We start from the raw sequence: 18,553 nt of genomic DNA, 5'->3' as shown, positions 1-18,553 counted from the left end.
ATGGATTTGAACTTTTAGTCCATAATGTTGCTTGAATAGTTGTTAGGCTATTACCTGGCCAAAATTAGGCTACATGAAAAGTGCAATACTACTAAAATAGCTGTGTGCTAGTGCAGGTTTTCATTGAATTTATGCAAATCACGAAACTCATCTGCATTTCCTGCGGCTCAGGAAAATTCTCTGCTACAAAATAAGATCCTACATCTGTACCAAATTTATTAGGCAATAAATGAAACACTTTAATCATGCAGAGAACATCCATGGTTCTAGCGTAAAGTACTGTATCAAGGTCACTCTTTCTCTCAAAAGCACAAACACACTCCAACCACATCTTGTACAATTGATTTTGGAGGACTGAGATATATGTATTTAAATCTGAAGAGGATGAAAGTAAGGGCTATTATTGACTATTGTTGAGGGCTGTACCATTCAAACCTGGTTTCATCCTAGGTATGCTTTTGGGATACGTTTTTTGGTACAAGGTCATGTTCTTTCTACCCACGTTGAGGTACAAATATTAATGTGTAGTTAAAGTATATTTTGCACATTTTGTGCTTTCGTGGATGGGCTGGTATTTTGTGAGTTGATAAGATATCTGCTCTTTGAATTCTAGTTTATCGACCCAGCAGGTAGGTAACAGCTGACTAAACAAGCAATCTGCTCCCTCCCTTGCATGTAACATATGCTAGCTGTATGTGAGGGCTTTTATCTCACCCACCCACTTATGTTTCCACACAGCTTTGACTATTTACTTATGATTATACAGCATCTGTACTGTCCTGGAGGGCAAATTACCTGCCCTCCAGGACACCTACAGCCCCCGATGTCACAGGAAGGCCAAAAAGATAATCAAGGACAACAACCACCCAAGCCACTGCCTGTTCACCCCTCTATCATCCAGAAGGCGAGGTCAGTACATGTGCATCAAAGCTGGGACCGAGAGACTGAAAAACAGCTTCTATCTCAAGGCCATCAGACTGACATAGAGTGGCTGCTGCCAACACACAGACTCAAATCTCTGGCCACTTTAAGAAATGTAATAAATTGATTTAATAAAGGTATCACTAATTACTTTAAATATTGCCACTTTAATAATGTCTACATATCCTACAGTACTTATCTCATATGTATATACTGTATTCTATACCATCTACTGCATCTTGCCTATGCCACACGGCCATCGCTCATCCATATACATGTATTTATATGTACATATTCTTATTCATCCCTTTACATTTCTGTGTGTAAGGTAGTCGTTGTGAATTTCTTAGATTACTTGTTAGATATTACTTCACTGTCTTAGCTAGAAGCGCAAGCATTTTGCTATCCTCGCATTAACATCTGCTAACCATGTGAATGTGACCAATACAATTTGATTTGAACACGGCACTGTTTGGTTTAAGACTGCTGCCACTGTTTTGCCAGCACAATTATGACTCATAATTGACTATACACCGGGTAGGGGAGGGTTTGTACACACCATGTTATGAGACTGTAAACATTTTAGAGATGCTGCCCTCCAAAGCTAATTAATATGAATAACATCATTAATCTGTCTCCTGTGGAATAAAATACATTAGCTAAGGGATACTCTGAACAGGCAATAAATATACTTACCGATGAGAGCTTTCTCCTAAGGATAATGGATAATAAGGATTATCTCTGGAAAGTCTGAAATATGTTTGGTCAATATTTACCATACTGGCAAAAAAGGGTGAGCTGCAGGGTGTATTTTTGTACAAACTCAGTTTAGACCAGGTTTGGGCAATAGTAATGAATAAAAGTGTATGTTTTTGGTGTATAAAAAGCAATGAGCAGTAGGGTGGTATTATCAGACACTGCATTCCAACTAAGAATATTTGGAGTCAAATGAGGACAGGGCTGTTTTGTTTTGTTTTGTGTCCTGTTACAAAAAAACAGTGACTCGCATAAGCCACACACACACACACACACACACACACACACACACACACACACACACACACACACACACACACACACACACACACACACACACACACACACACACACACACACACACACACACACACACACACACACACACACACACACATACACACATACACACATACACACATACACACATACACACAAATCAAAGCATTATAATGGGCAGAGACACAGGTACAAGCCCCACATTAGAGCTGAGATAACAGCACAAGTTACTGTATTTTATCATACAAGTTTGTAATGATGTCAGAGGACCTTGTTGCAATGGAAGATGGATTTGAAAACGAGGAATCCAGCACAATGAAGACTATGAATTTTGGGGGTGGTGTTGGTGCTCAACTCTCTCTACATCTTCATAGGTGGAAGAGGCCCTCCAGAGCTATGTGTCTGGGGCTGCTGCATGTTCTCCTAATGGTTGGGATCATAAGACTGACTGTTCAATAAAATGGACTCCTTGGCCAGTACTATCATGCAGGGAAACACCAACAGGCCAGATTCAACACCCTCACGAATGAGAGAGACCAGTTACAGGAAAGGTGAACAAACTGGACTTGGAGCTCAATGGAAAGAGGACGTTTGGAGAATCCATCTATTATCTCTCCACTGAGAAGAAATCCTGGCAAGAGAGAACACAGGACTGTCAGAAGAGAGAGTTAGACCTGGTGACCATAACAGCGAAGCGGAACAGGAATTTATATATGGATTCAAAGCATTTCTGAGAGTCTGGATTGGCCTGCATCACATCAAAATAGACGAAGACTAAGAGTGGGTTGATGGTACATCAGCTACAACTACATATTGGATGAAAAATGAATCCAGTAACTATGACGTTGAGGTATGTTCGGTGATATGGAGTTGAATTTGGATATCCATGTAAGAATATATATACAGTATATTTGTATATTTCAGTCACTTTAATAATTTGTTTCAGTCATTATATTCATTATGCAACATTTGTACAAACTTAGTTGAGATCAGGTTGTGGGCAATGGTAATTAGTCAAATGGTCTGAAACCTGTCTTGCATATGTTTCGAAAAACATGGCACATAACACCATAAATATATATACACACTGCACTCAGGAAGTATGCAGACGACTTGACTTTTTCAACGTTTTGTTATGTTACAGTCTTATTCAGAAATTGATTAAAGTAATTTTTGCCTCATCAATCTACACCTAACACCCCATAATGACAAAGCGAAAACAGGTTTTGCAAAAAACAGAAATACCTTACTTAAATAAGTATTCAGACCCATTGGTATGAGACTCGGAATTGATCTCAGGTGAATCCTGTTTCCATTGAACATCCTTGAGATGTTTCTACAACTTCATTGGCTGCATGTGGTCAATTCAATTGATTGGACATGATTTAGAAAGGCACACACCTGTATAAGGTCCCACAGTTGACAGTGCATGTCAGAGTAAAAACCAAGACATGAGGTCAAAGGACTTGTCCATAGAGCTCCGAGACAGGATTGTGTCGAGGCACAGATCTAGTGAAGGGTACCAAAACATGTCTGCAGCATTGAAGGTTCCCAAGAACACAGTGGCCTCCATCATTCTTAAATGGAAGAAGTTTGGAACCACGAAGACTCTTCCTAGAGCTGGCTGCTCAGTCAAACTGAGCAAGCGGGTGAGAAAGGCCTTGGTCAGGGAGGTGACCAAGAACCTGATTGTCACTCTGACAGAGTTCTAGACTTCCTCTGTGGAGATGGGAGTTTATTCCAGAAGGACAACAATCTCTGCAGCACCCCACCAGCCTTTATGGTAGAGTGGAAAAACGGAAGCCACTCCTCAGTAAAAGGCATATGACAGCCCACTTGGAGTTTGCCAAAAGGCACCTAAAGACTTTCAAATCATGAGAAACAAGATTCTCAGGTCTGATGAAACCAACATTGAACTATTTGGCCTGAATGCCAAACGTCACGTCTGGAGGAAACCTGGCACCGTCCCTACGGTAAAGCATGGTGGTGATAGCATCATGCTGTGACAATGTTTTTCAGCGGCAGGGACTGGGAGATTAGTCAGGACCGAAGGAAAGATGGACTGAACAAACAGCCTTAAGCACACAGCCAAGACAACACAGAGTGGCTTCAGGACAAGTCTCTGATTGTCCTTGGGTGGCCCAGCCAGAGCCCGGTCTTGAACCTGATCGAACATCTCTGGAGAGACCTGAAAATAGCTGTGCAGCAATGCTCCCCATCCAACCTGACAGAGCTTGAGAGGATCTGCAGAGAAGAATGGCAGAAACTCCCCAAATACAGGTGTGCCAAGCTTGTAGCGTCATACTCAAGAAGACTCAATGCTGTAATCGCTACCATAGGTGCTTCAACAAGTACTGAGTAAAGGGTCTGTATACTTAAGCAAATATGACATTTTTGTTAAAAATAATAATAATAATTGCCACATTTGATAAAAACCTGTTTTTGCTTTGTCATCATGGGGTATTGTGTATAGATTGATGAGAAAAAAACAATACATTTGAGAATAAAGCTGTAACGTCACGAAATATGGAAAAAGCCAGGGGGTCTGCATACTTTCCAAAGGCACTGTATATATATATATATATATATATATATATATATATGTGTGTGTGTGTGTGTGTGTTAAGTGTGCCTTGAATTCGAAATAAATCACTGACAGTGTCACCAGCAAAGCACCCCCACACCACCTCCTCCATGCTTCACGGTGGGAAGCACACATGCGGAGATCATCTGTTCACCAACTCTGCATCTCGGCGGTTGGAACCAAAAATCTCTAATTTTGATTTATCAGACCAAAGGACAGATTTCCACTGGTTTGTTGTCCATTGAGTCTGTTTCTTGGCCCAAGCAAGTCTCGTCTTATTATTGGTGTCCTTTAGTAGTGGTTTCTTTGCAGAAATTTGACCATGAAGGCCTGATTCATGCAGTCTCCTTAACCAGCATGGCTACCACACACAGCATTCTTCAGCGATACACCAGCACATCTGGTTTGCACTTAGTGGGACTATCATTTGTTTTTCAAACAGGACAATGACCAAAAACACATCTCCAGGTTGTCTAAGGGCTATTTGACCAAGAAGGAGAGTGATGGAGTGCTGCATCAGATGACCTGGCCTCCACAACCGAACCCAATTAAGATGGTTTGGGATGAGTTGGACCGCAGAGTGAAGGAAAAGCAGCCAACATGTGCTCTGCATACATGCTAACTCCTTCAAGACTATTGGAAAAACATTCCTCATGAAGCTGGTTGAGAGAATGCCAATAATGTGCAAAGCTGTCATCAAGGAAAAGGGTGGCTACTTTGAAGAAACTAAAATCTAAAATAAATGTAGATTTGTTGAACACTTTAGGTTACTACATGATTCCATATCTGTTATTTCATAATTCTGATGTCTTCACTATTGTTTTACAATGTAAAAAATATTAAAATAAATAAAAAACCCTTGAATGAGTAGGTGTGTCCAAACTTTTGACTGGTATTGTATATTCAAGTTCCTGCTGTGCATTTGATTATCAGATGTCCATGTAAACAGCATTATTAGTAAAAATTGATGTTCTTGCAACAAAACAAAACAACTTTGAATTGAACACACAATGTGCTTGCAGTCTGTTCACTCTGTTGAATTATTAAATGATAATGCTCGAGAAGCCGGTGTTTGGAGGATATATTGGCACAGGTGTTGTTAGGCCCGAGATAAAGTGAGGGTTGGCGTATATCTTCCAATCACCGGCTTCGAGGGCATTATCACTTTTACCAACATATTCAAATAATTTTTGACATATTTTAATTTAAAAATGAGTTTGTTTAATTTATACTATTTCATCCTTCCACTAGATATAGTCCCGACACAAATCTAGGGTTGCTAGAGACGCGACCCAGTCGTTCAGTGTTTTTGTTCTGTGTCTATGGACACAGACCCAGTCGTTCGTTCTAAATGTTCTATTACTGACTGGCAACGTTCTTATCCCTTGCTTGCTAGCTAGCCAACTACGGCTGATTTACAATCATGTCAAAAAGTGCAGCGAGAATAACACCAAAGTAGTCGCATTCGCATTTGTTTAATCTGTTTTCTATTGACATTTATTTTGATACATCCATGAGCCAATGAGGCGCGATTTTTTTTGTATATTATATAGTATATAAATATAAAAATGATGCTAGCTGATTCATGATTTCGACTGGCTGAGAAACTTTGCCTGCCTGTATGTCTCGTCTCGTTCATTACTATGGGACAGCAGAAGATCGAATTTGAATATTGAAACAATATTGCAAATGTCGGACAGACAGACATCAAAGTCTATACAAATCTCTGCTGTTGAAAATGAAATGTTAGTCTAAAACAAATGTGAGATAATGTCTAGATGTTTTTTATAGTGGAGATCAAGTACCTAAAGTGCCTGTCTGGGCCGATGAGACAGTGCATTGCCAGATGGAACAGAGTAAATAGATATTATGACGTCATAGATTTAGCCGGTGGCAATTTGTGGAATATTTACATTACATTTAAGTCATTTAGCAGACGCTCTTATCCAGAGCGACTTACAAATTGGTGCATTCACCTTATGACATCCAGTGGAACAACCACTTAACAATAGTGCATCTAAATATTTTAAGGGGGTGGGGTGAGAAGGATTACTTTAACCTATCCTAGGTATTCCTTAAAGAGGTGGGGTTTCAGGTGTCTCCGGAAGGTGGTGATTGACTCCGCTGTCCTGGCGTCGTGAGGGAGTTTGTTCCACCATTGGGGAGCCAGAGCAGCGAACAGTTTTGACTGGGCTGAGCGAGAACTGTACTTCCTCAGTGGTAGGGAGGCGAGCAGGCCAGAGGTGGATGAACGCAGTGCCCTTATTTGGGTGTAGGGCCTGATCAGAGCCTGGAGGTACTGAGGTGCCGTTCCCCTCACAGCTCCGTAGGCAAGCACCATGGTATTGTAGCGGATGCGAGCTTCAACTGGAAGCCAGTGGAGAGAGCGGAGGAGCGGGATGACGTGAGAGAACTTGGGAAGGTTGAACACTAGACGGGCTGCGGCGTTCTGGATGAGTTGTAGGGGTTTAATGGCACAGGCAGGGAGCCCAGCCAACAGCGAGTTGCAGTAATCCAGACGGGAGATGACAAGTGCCTGGATTAGGACCTGCGCCGCTTCCTGTGTGAGGCAGGGTCGTACTCTGCGGATGTTGTAGAGCATGAACCTACAGGAACGGGCCACCGCCTTGATGTTAGTTGAGAACGGCAGGGTGTTGTCCAGGATCACGCCAAGGTTCTTAGCGCTCTGGGAGGAGGACACAATGAAGTTGTCAACCGTGATGGCGAGATCATGGAACGGGCAGTCCTTCCCCGGGAGGAAGAGCAGCTCCGTCTTGCCGAAGTTCAGCTTGAGGTGGTGATCCGTCATCCACAGTGATATGTCTGCCAGACATGCAGAGATGCGATTCGCCACCTGGTCATCAGAAGGGGGAAAGGAGAAGATTAGTTGTGTGTCGTCTGCATAGCAATGATAGGAGAGACCATGTGAGGTTATGACAGAGCCAAGTGACTTGGTGTATAGCGAGAATAGGAGAGGGCCTAGAACAGAGCCCTGGGGGACACCAGTGGTGAGAGCGCGTGGTGAGGAGACAGATTCTCGCCACGCCACCTGGTAGGAGCGACCTGTCAGGTAGGACGCAATCCAAGCGTGGGCCGTGCCGGAGATGCCCAACTCGGGGAGGGTGGAGAGGAGGATCTGATGGTTCACAGTATCGAAGGCAGCCGATAGGTCTAGAAGGATGAGAGCAGAGGAGAAAGTGTTAGCTTTAGCGGTGCGGAGCGCCTCCGTGATACAGAGAAGAGCAGTCTCAGTTGAATGACTAGTCTTGAAACCTGACTGATTTGGATCAAGAAGGTCATTCTGAGAGAGATAGCGGGAGAGCTGACCAAGGACGGCACGTTCAAGAGTTTTGGAGAGAAAAGAAATGGTCTGGAGAAGAGAGGAGGGGATAGGGTGGAGCGGGCAGGTTGTTGGGCGGCCGGCCGTCACAAGACGCAAGATTTCATCTGGAGAGAGAGGGGAGAAAGAGGTCAGAGCACAGGGTAGGGCAGTGTGAGCAGAACCAGCGGTGTCGTTTGACTTAGCAAACGAGGATCGGATGTCGTCGACCTTCTTTTCAAAATGGTTGACGAAGTCATCTGCAGAGAGGGAGGAGGGGGGGGGGAGGAGGATTCAGGAGGGAGGAGAAGGTGGCAAAGAGCTTCCTAGGGTTAGAGGCAGATGCTTGGAATTTAGAGTGGTAGAAAGTGGCTTTAGCAGCAGAGACAGAGGAGGAAAATGTAGAGAGGAGGGAGTGAAAGGATGCCAGGTCCGCAGGGAGGCGAGTTTTCCTCCATTTCCGCTCGGCTGCCCGGAGCCCTGTTCTGTGAGCTCGCAATGAGTCGTCAAGCCACGGAGCGGGAGGGGAGGACCGAGCCGGCCTGGAAGATAGGGGACATAGAGAGTCAAAGGATGCAGAAAGGGAGGAGAGGAGGGTTGAGGAGGCAGAATCAGGAGATAGGTTGGAGAAGGTTTGAGCAGAGGGAAGAGATGATAGGATGGAAGAGGAGAGAGTAGCGGGGGAGAGAGAGCGAAGGTTGGGACGGCGCGATACCATCCGAGTAGGGGCAGTGTGGGAAGTGTTGGATGAGAGCGAGAGGGAAAAGGATACAAGGTAGTGGTCGGAGACTTGGAGGGGAGTTGCAATGAGGTTAGTGGAAGAACATCATCTAGTAAAGATGAGGTCGAGCGTATTGCCTGCCTTGTGAGTAGGGGGAGAAGGTGAGAGGGTGAGGTCAAAAGAGGAGAGGAGTGGAAAGAAGGAGGCAGAGAGGAATGAGTCAAAGGTAGACGTGGGGAGGTTAAAGTCGCCCAGAACTGTGAGAGGTGAGCCGTCCTCAGGAAAGGAGCTTATCAAGGCATCAAGCTCATTGATGAACTCTCCGAGGGGACCTGGAGGGCGATAAATGATAAGGATGTTAAGCTTGAAAGGGCTGGTAACTGTGACAGCATGAAATTCAAAGGAGGCGATAGACAGATGGGTAAGGGGAGAAAGAGAGAATGACCACTTGGGAGAGATAAGGATCCCGATGCCACCACCCCGCTGACCAGAAGCTCTCGGGGTGTGCGAGAACACGTGGGCGGACGAAGAGAGAGCAGTAGGAGTAGCAGTGTTATCTGTGGTGATCCATGTTTCTGTCAGTGCCAAGAAGTCGAGGGACTGGAGGGAGGCATAGGCTGAGATGAACTCTGCCTTGTTGGCTGCAGATCGGCAGTTCCAGAGGCTACCGGAGACCTGGAACTCCACGTGGGTCGTGCGCGCTGGGACCACCAGATTAGGGTGGCAGTGGCCACGCGGTGTGGAGCGTTTGTATGGTCTGTGCAGAGAGGAGAGAACAGGGATAGACAGACACATAGTTGACAGGCTACAGAAGAGGCTACGCTAATGCAAGGAGATTGGAATGACAAGTGGACTACACGTCTCGAATGTTCAGAAAGTTAAGCTTACGTAGCAAGAATCTTATTGACTAAAATGATTAAAATGATACAGTACTGCTGAAGTAGGCTAGCTGGCAGTGGCTGCGTTGTTGACTTTGTAGGCTAGCTGGCAGTGGCTGCGTTGTTGACACTACACTAATCAAGTCGTTCCGTTGAGTGTAATAGTTTCTACAGTGCTGCTATTCGGGGGCTAGCTGGCTAGCTAGCAGTGTTGATTACGTTACGTTGCGTTAAAAGAACGACAATAGCTGGCTAGCTAACCTAGAAAATCGCTCTAGACTACACAATTATCTTTGATACACAGACGGCTATGTAGCTAGTTATGTAGCTAGCTACGATCAAACAAATCAAACCGTTGTGCTGTAATGAAATGAAATGAAAAATGTGATACTACCTGTGCAGCGAAGCGGAATGCGACCGGGTTGTTGAGTGCGGAAGTTCTATTCAGTAGACGTTGGCTAGCTGTTGGCTAGCTAGCAGTGTCTCCTACGTTAAGGACGACAAATAGCTGGCTAGCTAACCTCGGTAAATTAAGATAATCACTCTAAGAATACACGCTCTAAAACTACACAATTATCTTGGATACGAAGACAGCAAAGACAACTATGTAGCTAGCTAACACTACACTAATCAAGTCGTTCAGTTGAGTGTAATAGTTTCTACAGTGCTGCTATTCGGTAGACGGTGGACGTTTGCTAGCTGGCTACACCAGCTGAAAAGCGATTTTAACCAATCAGCATTCAGGATTAGACCCACCCGTTGTATAACACTGGACAGAAACCTATCTTGATGTCTTTGGAACTTGTCTAACCGCAAAACATGGAACAGAGCTTTAGAATCTGAAATGTGTGATCCTGGAAGGATTCTGCAGGTAGATTTTGAGATCACATGCTGAGCTCCTTGGGCTGCCCAGAGTACACAGGAATATTGTTGTCCCTCTCCTTCAGCGAAGAAAAAAAACATGTACACAGTTGTATGTGCACAGATATAGAAACAACAGATAAATGTATATTCTTTCAAATAGATAAGACCGTAGAGTTTCAGGCCTCAAGTCTGATGTCTGAGGTCACAGTGATCGTACAAGATATTTGCTCTGCCAAAACACCCCTGTGCAAAAAAACAATTACTCCAACAATGCCACATTTCCCAGAAAGACATTTAGGAAACAACGTGTGTCCCCAACCTGATGGTGCACTCAGTCGAACCTACCCTTTGCTCATAACATTTAGCTTCTTCAGACTTTCCTTTTCCCCTTTCAGAGACCTAAACCAGAAATTAAATTAAATCAAGGCATAGATATGTTGTGCATATTATGTGGTTCAATTGAACCACATGCATTCAGTTTTTAATTAACACCATAGGTTTCATACTCTGCATCCTGAGTACGTTGGGTTTGTTCCTTCCAGGTAGCAGTACAGTATCTCTGGTCTTCTCAGAACATTGCAGTCCTCAGGGTTTTTCATTTAGCATGCATTACAATCAGATGCACTGGAGCAAATCAGATGTTCTATATGCAGGCAGGATGTGGGTGCCTAAGGCCCCCATTAGCCACCTGCTGCCAGGCAGGAGTATGGACTGATTACTGCTCTGATTCTCTCTCCTTCTAATCATGAGAGAGATATAAAAAATGACTTGTGTCCCAAGGCACTTTCATCTCTCACAAACAGTCTGTGAACGCAAAATATTCTGCCTACACCTGAGATGTAGCCATTATTTACTATTTTACACCTAGGGTTACTATACATAACTTTAACCCATTTCATAAAGATAAAATTGAAGTATTCTAGGCATTTATATATAAACTCCAGTCGTACTTTAACAAAAGCCTTTTCAAAGTCAGCTAAGGAAACCAGGCCTGGTTTCAGGTCCTTAGCAGGTCCTTGATATTTCATAGCATTCTATTGTTTCCAGTACTTGTCTTATATTATCTCCAATTTGTATTGGATGAATAATATCTGACAAAACCTTTTAAATTCTATGCGCTTAGCATTTAGCTATAATTTTTGCATCACAACACTGAAGTGTAAGAGGCCTCCAATTCTTTTTATATATACACCACATGGATCCTGTTTCAGCAATAATGAAATCAGACCTTGAGTGTCCGATAATCTACCATTTACATAGGAGTGGTTCAAACTTGCTAATAATGGTTCCTATGAGTACATCAAAAAAAGTTTGGAATACTTCCACTGGTATACCATCCAGTCTTAGAGTTTTCACAGATGTTAATTTTGCTTTATAGGAAAACAAAACCATACAATTAGCTTCGGTTAGTGGAGATGGAGGAGACGGAAACAAAAACATATGCTTTGCTCTTTCAAAATCTAATTCGGTGAATCATGATTGACTCCATCATTTGTAATAAGTTTCAGGAAAACAATGGTTTGTTAACATTTCTATGTTGAAGATTGAAAAATAATTTGGTGCATTTTCCCCCATATTCCATCCAGTTCACTTTATATATTACACCGGATCTTTCGTAAATAAGTTCCTCCATTTCTTTTTGTTTTTCCTCTGACTTATTCTGAGCCTCTGTGGTACAGTATTTTATTGCTATCTGTACTGTAGGTCTTTCTATTTCCTTTGTTAATATGGACTCATTTGACCTAAATTGAATTTGTTTTATAGATGAGTACTGAATTGCATTGCCTCTAAAGGCACATTTAGAGGCAAGTGTCCCATACAATAAGGGGATCTGCTTTATGTTATGTGGGAAAAAGTCAGTTATAAATGATTCTGTCCTAGTTAAAAATCCAGTACGCTTTGGTTACATTTCCAATATTCTCGCCCACGGGAAAATTCTGTAAGAGTAATATACACTAACTTTCAATAGTTTTGGATCACTTAGAAATGTCCTTGTTCTGAAAGAAAAGCAAAAACATGTGTCCATTAAAATAACATCAAATTGATCAGAAATACAGTGTAGACATTGTTAATGTTGTATATGACTACTGTAGCTGGAAACTGCTATTTTTTCTGGACTATCTACGTAGGCATACAGAGGCCCATTATCAGCAACCATCCCTCCTTTGTTCTAATGGCACGTTGTGTTAGCTAATCCAAGTTTATAATTTTAAAAGGCTAATTGATCATTAGAAAACCCCTTTGCAATTATGTTAGGACAACTGAAAACTGTTGTTCTGATTAAAGAAGCAATAAAACTGTACTTCTTTAGACTAGTTGAGCATCTGGAGCATCAGCATTTGTGGGTTTGATTATAGGCTCCAAATGGCCAGGAACAAAGACTTTCTTCTGAAACACATCAGTCTATTCTTGTTCTGAGAAATGAAGGCTATGCCATGCAATAAATTGCCAAGAAACTGAAGATCTTGTACAACGCTGTGTACAAGAGGACAACTACATTAGAGGGTGTCTAGTTTGAGAAACAGACGCCTCACAAGTTCTCAACTGGCAGCTTCATTAAATAATACATGCAAAACACCAGTCTCCACATCAACAGTGAAGAGGCAACTCCGGGATGCTGGCCTTCTAGGCAGAGATGCAAAGACAAAGCCATATCTCAGACTGGCCAATAAGAAGAAAATATTAAGAGGGGCAAAAGAACACAGACAATGGACAGAGGAACTCCGCCTAGAAGTCCAGCATCCCGGCACCGTGGTATTGTTGGCACTTTGTTCATTGTTGTTTAAGTATCTAATGTTAGCTGGCTGGCTCTTTAGCTAACGTTACATGTGTGATCTTAAATATTGTTTACCTTATATAATAATAATAATAATATATGCCATTTAGCAGACGCTTTTATCCAAAGCAACTTACAGTCATGTGTGCATACATTCTACGTATGGGTGGTCCCGTGGGATTGAACCCACTACCCTGGCGTTACAAGCGCCATGCTCTACCAACTGAGCTACAGAAGGACCACAAGTTCATTGTTTATCTAGCTACATGGCTTAAGCTAAAGTGTACTGTTACCTAGCTAGCTAATGTTAGCTGGCTGGCTCCCTAGCGGAAGTTATTATCACATTTCAGGTAATACCCAAATGCAGACTGTGTTGAAGTAACAATGTTTATTACAGCAACAGGGGCAGGCAAATGACAGATCAAGGCAGGCAGGGGTTGCCAATTCCAAGTAGTGAGGCAATGGTAAAGGACGTTTGGCAGGCTCAAGGTCTGGGCGGGCAGAAAAGGTCAAAACAGGAAGAATCATTAGACAGGAACAGAGGGAAAAATGCTGATAGGCCTGATGAAACAAAATTAACTGGCAACAGACAAACAGAGAACACACGTACAGTATAAGTACCCAGGATGCCACCAGGCGTCCTACCTGGGCGTATACCCCTGCTCTGAGGTCGAACCTTCAGGAGATGACTCACCATGTACGCCGGTCGGCCGTCGATGAGATGGGGGAGAGGGGTGGTTCTGGAAACAGGAGACAAGTGATAGTCAGACATAACTTTTCTACGTCTAGAGTTAAAACTAGGACAAATATGGAGGGTATGGGGCAGCAGAGGGGCTAATGATCTTGGAGCGGGGGGGAAAGGTCTCGGCTTCCGGGGGTGTAGTCGCGGCACTATAGTGGCGTGCTACCACCTCAGGCTTGACCTTCTTGGATACTGGTCAGTGCTGCAGAAGTGAAGTGGTCCGGGCCTTACACATCCCCTCCCGGAGGTCCTGGTACTCTGCGGGGCAATTTCCAAGCCCCCAGGAAGACGTCCCGGGGCAGGCAGAGTGAATTTCAGGCAATGGGCGTGGCAGAACGGGCTCCAGCAGACCAATGTCACCAGTAGACCAATCAATCGAGGGATTGGGTCACCTGAGCCAAGATAATCCCAATACCACAGGAACCCGCGGAGACTCAATTAGAAGGAATTGGATCGTCTCGCTGTGGTTCCGACACTCGTAGGTTTATGGGGGTGGTATGGTGGGTAACCCGGCCTATAGAGCACCCGTCCAGCGCTCTAACATCCATGCGAATGGGGAGGGGTTGAGTGGGGATGCCCAGCTCAGACACCAGGGTAACGTCCATAAGACTCATATCGGCCCCGAGTCGATGAGTATCTGGAGAGACTTGGACTGGTCACCCCACATCAAGGTGGTATGGAGAATGGGGCGAGTAGGGGAAGAAGCAACATTATCATTAAGACCCACCAGAGTACTCATTCCTACCAATGAGCTAGGTCTCTTGATGGGACAGGTAGACACATAATGACAGGCAGCACCACAATACAGACAACTCTGGGTGTTAAGTCCGAGTACGCTTTCGGCTGGAGACAGCCTAGCCCTGCATCGGCTTGGGACGGGGAAAATTGGCAGTCTTTGGAGGGTCTTGGAGGAATTTAGGTAAGCTCAGATCCTCTCAAGGACGAAGACGCCGGGGACTTCCGGAGTTCATCAGATGCAAGGTGGGATCCTTGAGTGAGTGATTGGGGCCGCAAGTCAGACCTCTTGTCACTCCTACGTTCCCGTAGCCGACCATCAGTCCAGCTGGTTAAAGTGATGAGTGATTTGAGATCTGTCAATAGTTCCCGGACTGCAAGCTCGTCCTTTACTTCCTCCGATAATCCATGCAGGAAAGTGTCGAACAGCGCTTCCAGGTTCCAGGTACACTCCGCTGCTAGCGTGCAGAAATCCACCTCATAGTCTGCCACACTGAGAGAGTCCTGCCGAAGCTTGAGTAACTTCCGGGGAGCCTCTCTCCCAATCACCGGAGCCTCAATCCTTTCTCACCTCCGCCACGAATACCTCCAGACTGTGGCAGATGGCGAATTGTTTCTCCCACACCACCGTGGCCCAGGCGAGTGCCCTCCTGGATATCAGCGTAATAATGTACACTATATTCGAGCAGTACGAGGGGAATGAAGAAGGCTGCCGCACGAAAATGATGGAGCACTGGGAGAGAAAGGCCCGGCAGGTTCTGGAATCTCCATTGTAGCGCTCGGGGAATCCGGGGTGATGGAGCTGCTACCAGCCATGTTACTGAGGGACTGGGAGGTTATCGTTGTGGTAGGCTGCCTAGTAGGCAACACACGGAATTTCTCCCACAAAGCGTCCAATGCTAGGTCATGACGTTCGACCATGTCCTGGAACCCTTCCATCAGACCACGAAGCAACTCCTTGTGTCTACCAATGAGGGCTCTTTGGAAGGAGATGGCGTTGCGGATCTGGTCCAAGTCTGTTGGATCAGACAGGGACAGTTCGTACTATCACGTTTCAGGTAAGACGCAAATGCAGACCGTGTTGAAATAGCAATGTTTATTACAGCAACAGGGGCAGGCAAATGACAGATCAAGGCAGGCAAGGGTAGATAATCCAGAGTAGTGGTGCAAAGGTACAGGATGGCAGGCAAGCCGAAGTCAGGCTGTGGTCGGTAATCCAGAGTAGTGGGGAAATGGTACAGGACGTCAGGCAGGCTCAGGGTCAGTAAATGTCAGCAAAAAAAAGTGTAATGAAATTGTTGCCAGCAGAGCTGGGTAGGCTGTTTTCATGTTATCAAGAGGTAAATAAATCATAGGTCAGAGCATCAAGTGTATGCTCTGAGAGCGCTTCGAGATGGGTGGGACTAAAGTTTAAGATGGTGTGAATGTGTGAAGAAAAGAAGAGCTCTTCACTACATACCAAAACATTTGTACTTTTATCCAATGTGAAAAAACACCATTACACATTTTCCTACATAAGACTGAATCCAGGTGGTGAGTCACATATAGCTATGTAAATAACAAATGGAAGAGATCTCATTCTTCAACTGAATACTCACTTGAAATAGTCTGTTTATTATGAACAGGGTCGACAGGGTTGAGTCAAGTTCCACTGTTTTGGGTAGTATTTACAGTACTTGGAAGTTACACAGTGTAGGTTCACATTAATGCATAGTTATTACAACTGTGATACCTTTGCAGTGTAAACCTTTGCTTCAGTCTCAGAACATTTCAAGATTTTAGAATTCGCCATTCTAGTCAATTTCACTGCGAGTGCTAGCTTGGAAACTCGTCACAACAGCTCTCTGACATACATTGGTATCGAACATGTTAAGAATTCTAGGAGGGGGGAGATACTGATAATCTATTATTGAGAAGGGAATTGTATTATATTTATTGTTTGTGTATCATGACTCCTAAAGGTTTGAACCTAGAGTTTGATGTCAGACCATTCCTTACAAGAATATGTCATGTTGATTTGTCCTGCCTTTCAGGTCTCCTACTTGGTTATTTTGTACATATACAGTACCATTCAAAAGTTTGGACACATCTACTCATTCAAAGGTTTTTCTTTATTTTTTAAATGTTCTAAATTGTAGAATAATAGTGAAGACATCAAAACTATGAAACAACACATATGGAATCATGTAGTAACCAAAGAAGTGTTAAATCAAAATATATTTTATATTTGAGATTCTTCAAAATAGCCAGCCTTTGCCTTGATGACAGCTTTGCACACTCTTGGCATTCTCTCAACCAGCTTCATGAGGTACAATGCATTTCAATTAACAGGTGTGCCTTGTTAAAAGTTAATTTGTGGAATGTCTTTCCTTCGTAATGCATTTGAGCCAATCAATTGTGTTGTGACAAGGTAGGAGTGGTATACAAAAGATAGCCCTATTTGGTAAAAGACCAAGTCCATATTATGGCAAGAACAGCTCAAAAAAGCAAATAGAAAAGACGGTCCATCATTACTTTGACATGAAGGTCAGTCAATCTAGAAAATTTGAAGAACTATGAAAGTTTCTTCAAGTGCTATGATGAATCTGGCTCTCATGAGGGCCGCCACAGGAAAGGAAGACCCAGAGTTACCTCTGCTGCAGAGGATAAGTTCATTAGAGTTACCAGCCTCAGAAATTGCAGTCAAAATCAATGCAGTAACAGACACATGAACTGTTCAGAGGAGACTGCTGCAAATAAACCACTATTAAAAGGACACTAATAATAAGAAGAGACTTGTTTGGGCCAAGAAACACAAGCAATGGACCGGTGGAAATCTGTCCTTTGGTCTGAAGAGTCCAAATGTGAGATTTTCGGTTCGGTCTTTGGGAGACGCAGAGTAGGTGAACGGATGATCTCCGCATGTGTGGTTCCTACCGTGAAGCATGGAGGAGGAGCTGTGATGGTATGGGGGTGCTTTGGTGGTGACCTTAACAAGGATGGCTGCCTCAGCATTCTGCAGCGATACACGGGACTATCATTTGTTTTCAACAGAAAACAGAAAGCTTTTTACAGAAAGCTGTGTAAGGGCTATTTGACCAAGAAGGAGGGTGATTGAGTGCTGCATCAGATGACCTGGCCTCCACAATCACTCGAACTCAACCCAATTGAGATGGTTTGGGATGAGTTTGACTGCAGAGTGAAGGAAAAGTAGCCAACATGTGCTCAGCATGTACTCCATTATGACCATATGTCCCTCTGTAATTAATTATGATTGATTATGCACAAAAGTGAATTGAATTGTTTCCACACCCAGCATGCGTTTTGCGCGTTATGGTCATGTGAGGTGAAGTACTGCATGTATACTTTGGGAAGTGAGCACTCAGTTTGTTTGTTTGACCTGATGGAGATCCATTTCGGATCGAAACGTAGTCAATAAAGTGGTGGAGCGTAAAGAGTGTACAGGCCTTCTTGTTCTTTACTAGAGTTTCTTTCACATCTGCTTGTCATTGCAAAGCATATTGACATCAAGGTGGCAGCTGGCGATCCAAAGCTGTAGTCAAAGAGTTGGTCTGTACTGCCTTGGTGGAGGAGGAAATCCTTCAGGAGAGGGAGGTTGATGAAAAGGGTCCCATGGGTCCTGTTAAACTGAATGAGTGAGTCCCGTAGACATGCAACTGCGAGAGTTATAACTAAAGGCAAAGTTGGAGCAAAAAAAATTGAACTTGAGCGCAAGGAAAGAGAACGTAAGTGTTACAGATTCACGGAGACTTGTTGTGCCATTAAACTGAATGTCTTTCCTTCAGATCAACATGTTAACAACTCGTACAAAACTCACTCATCGAGTCCTCACACCTCCATTCACACACAATGTGTCAGAAACATTCTTAAAGCAACTGTATTCTATACTCAACTGAGCTACGACACCATATTACTGAACACAACATTCCACCCCCCCCCACACCCCAAAACCTCCCCGCTTTAGTTTACATAGCCTTT

The sequence above is a fragment of the Oncorhynchus gorbuscha genome, linkage group LG15 (genome assembly GCF_021184085.1).
Source record: "Oncorhynchus gorbuscha isolate QuinsamMale2020 ecotype Even-year linkage group LG15, OgorEven_v1.0, whole genome shotgun sequence".
Classification (NCBI taxonomy): Eukaryota; Metazoa; Chordata; class Actinopteri; order Salmoniformes; family Salmonidae; genus Oncorhynchus; species Oncorhynchus gorbuscha.
Note: the sequence above shows the minus strand (reverse complement) of the source record.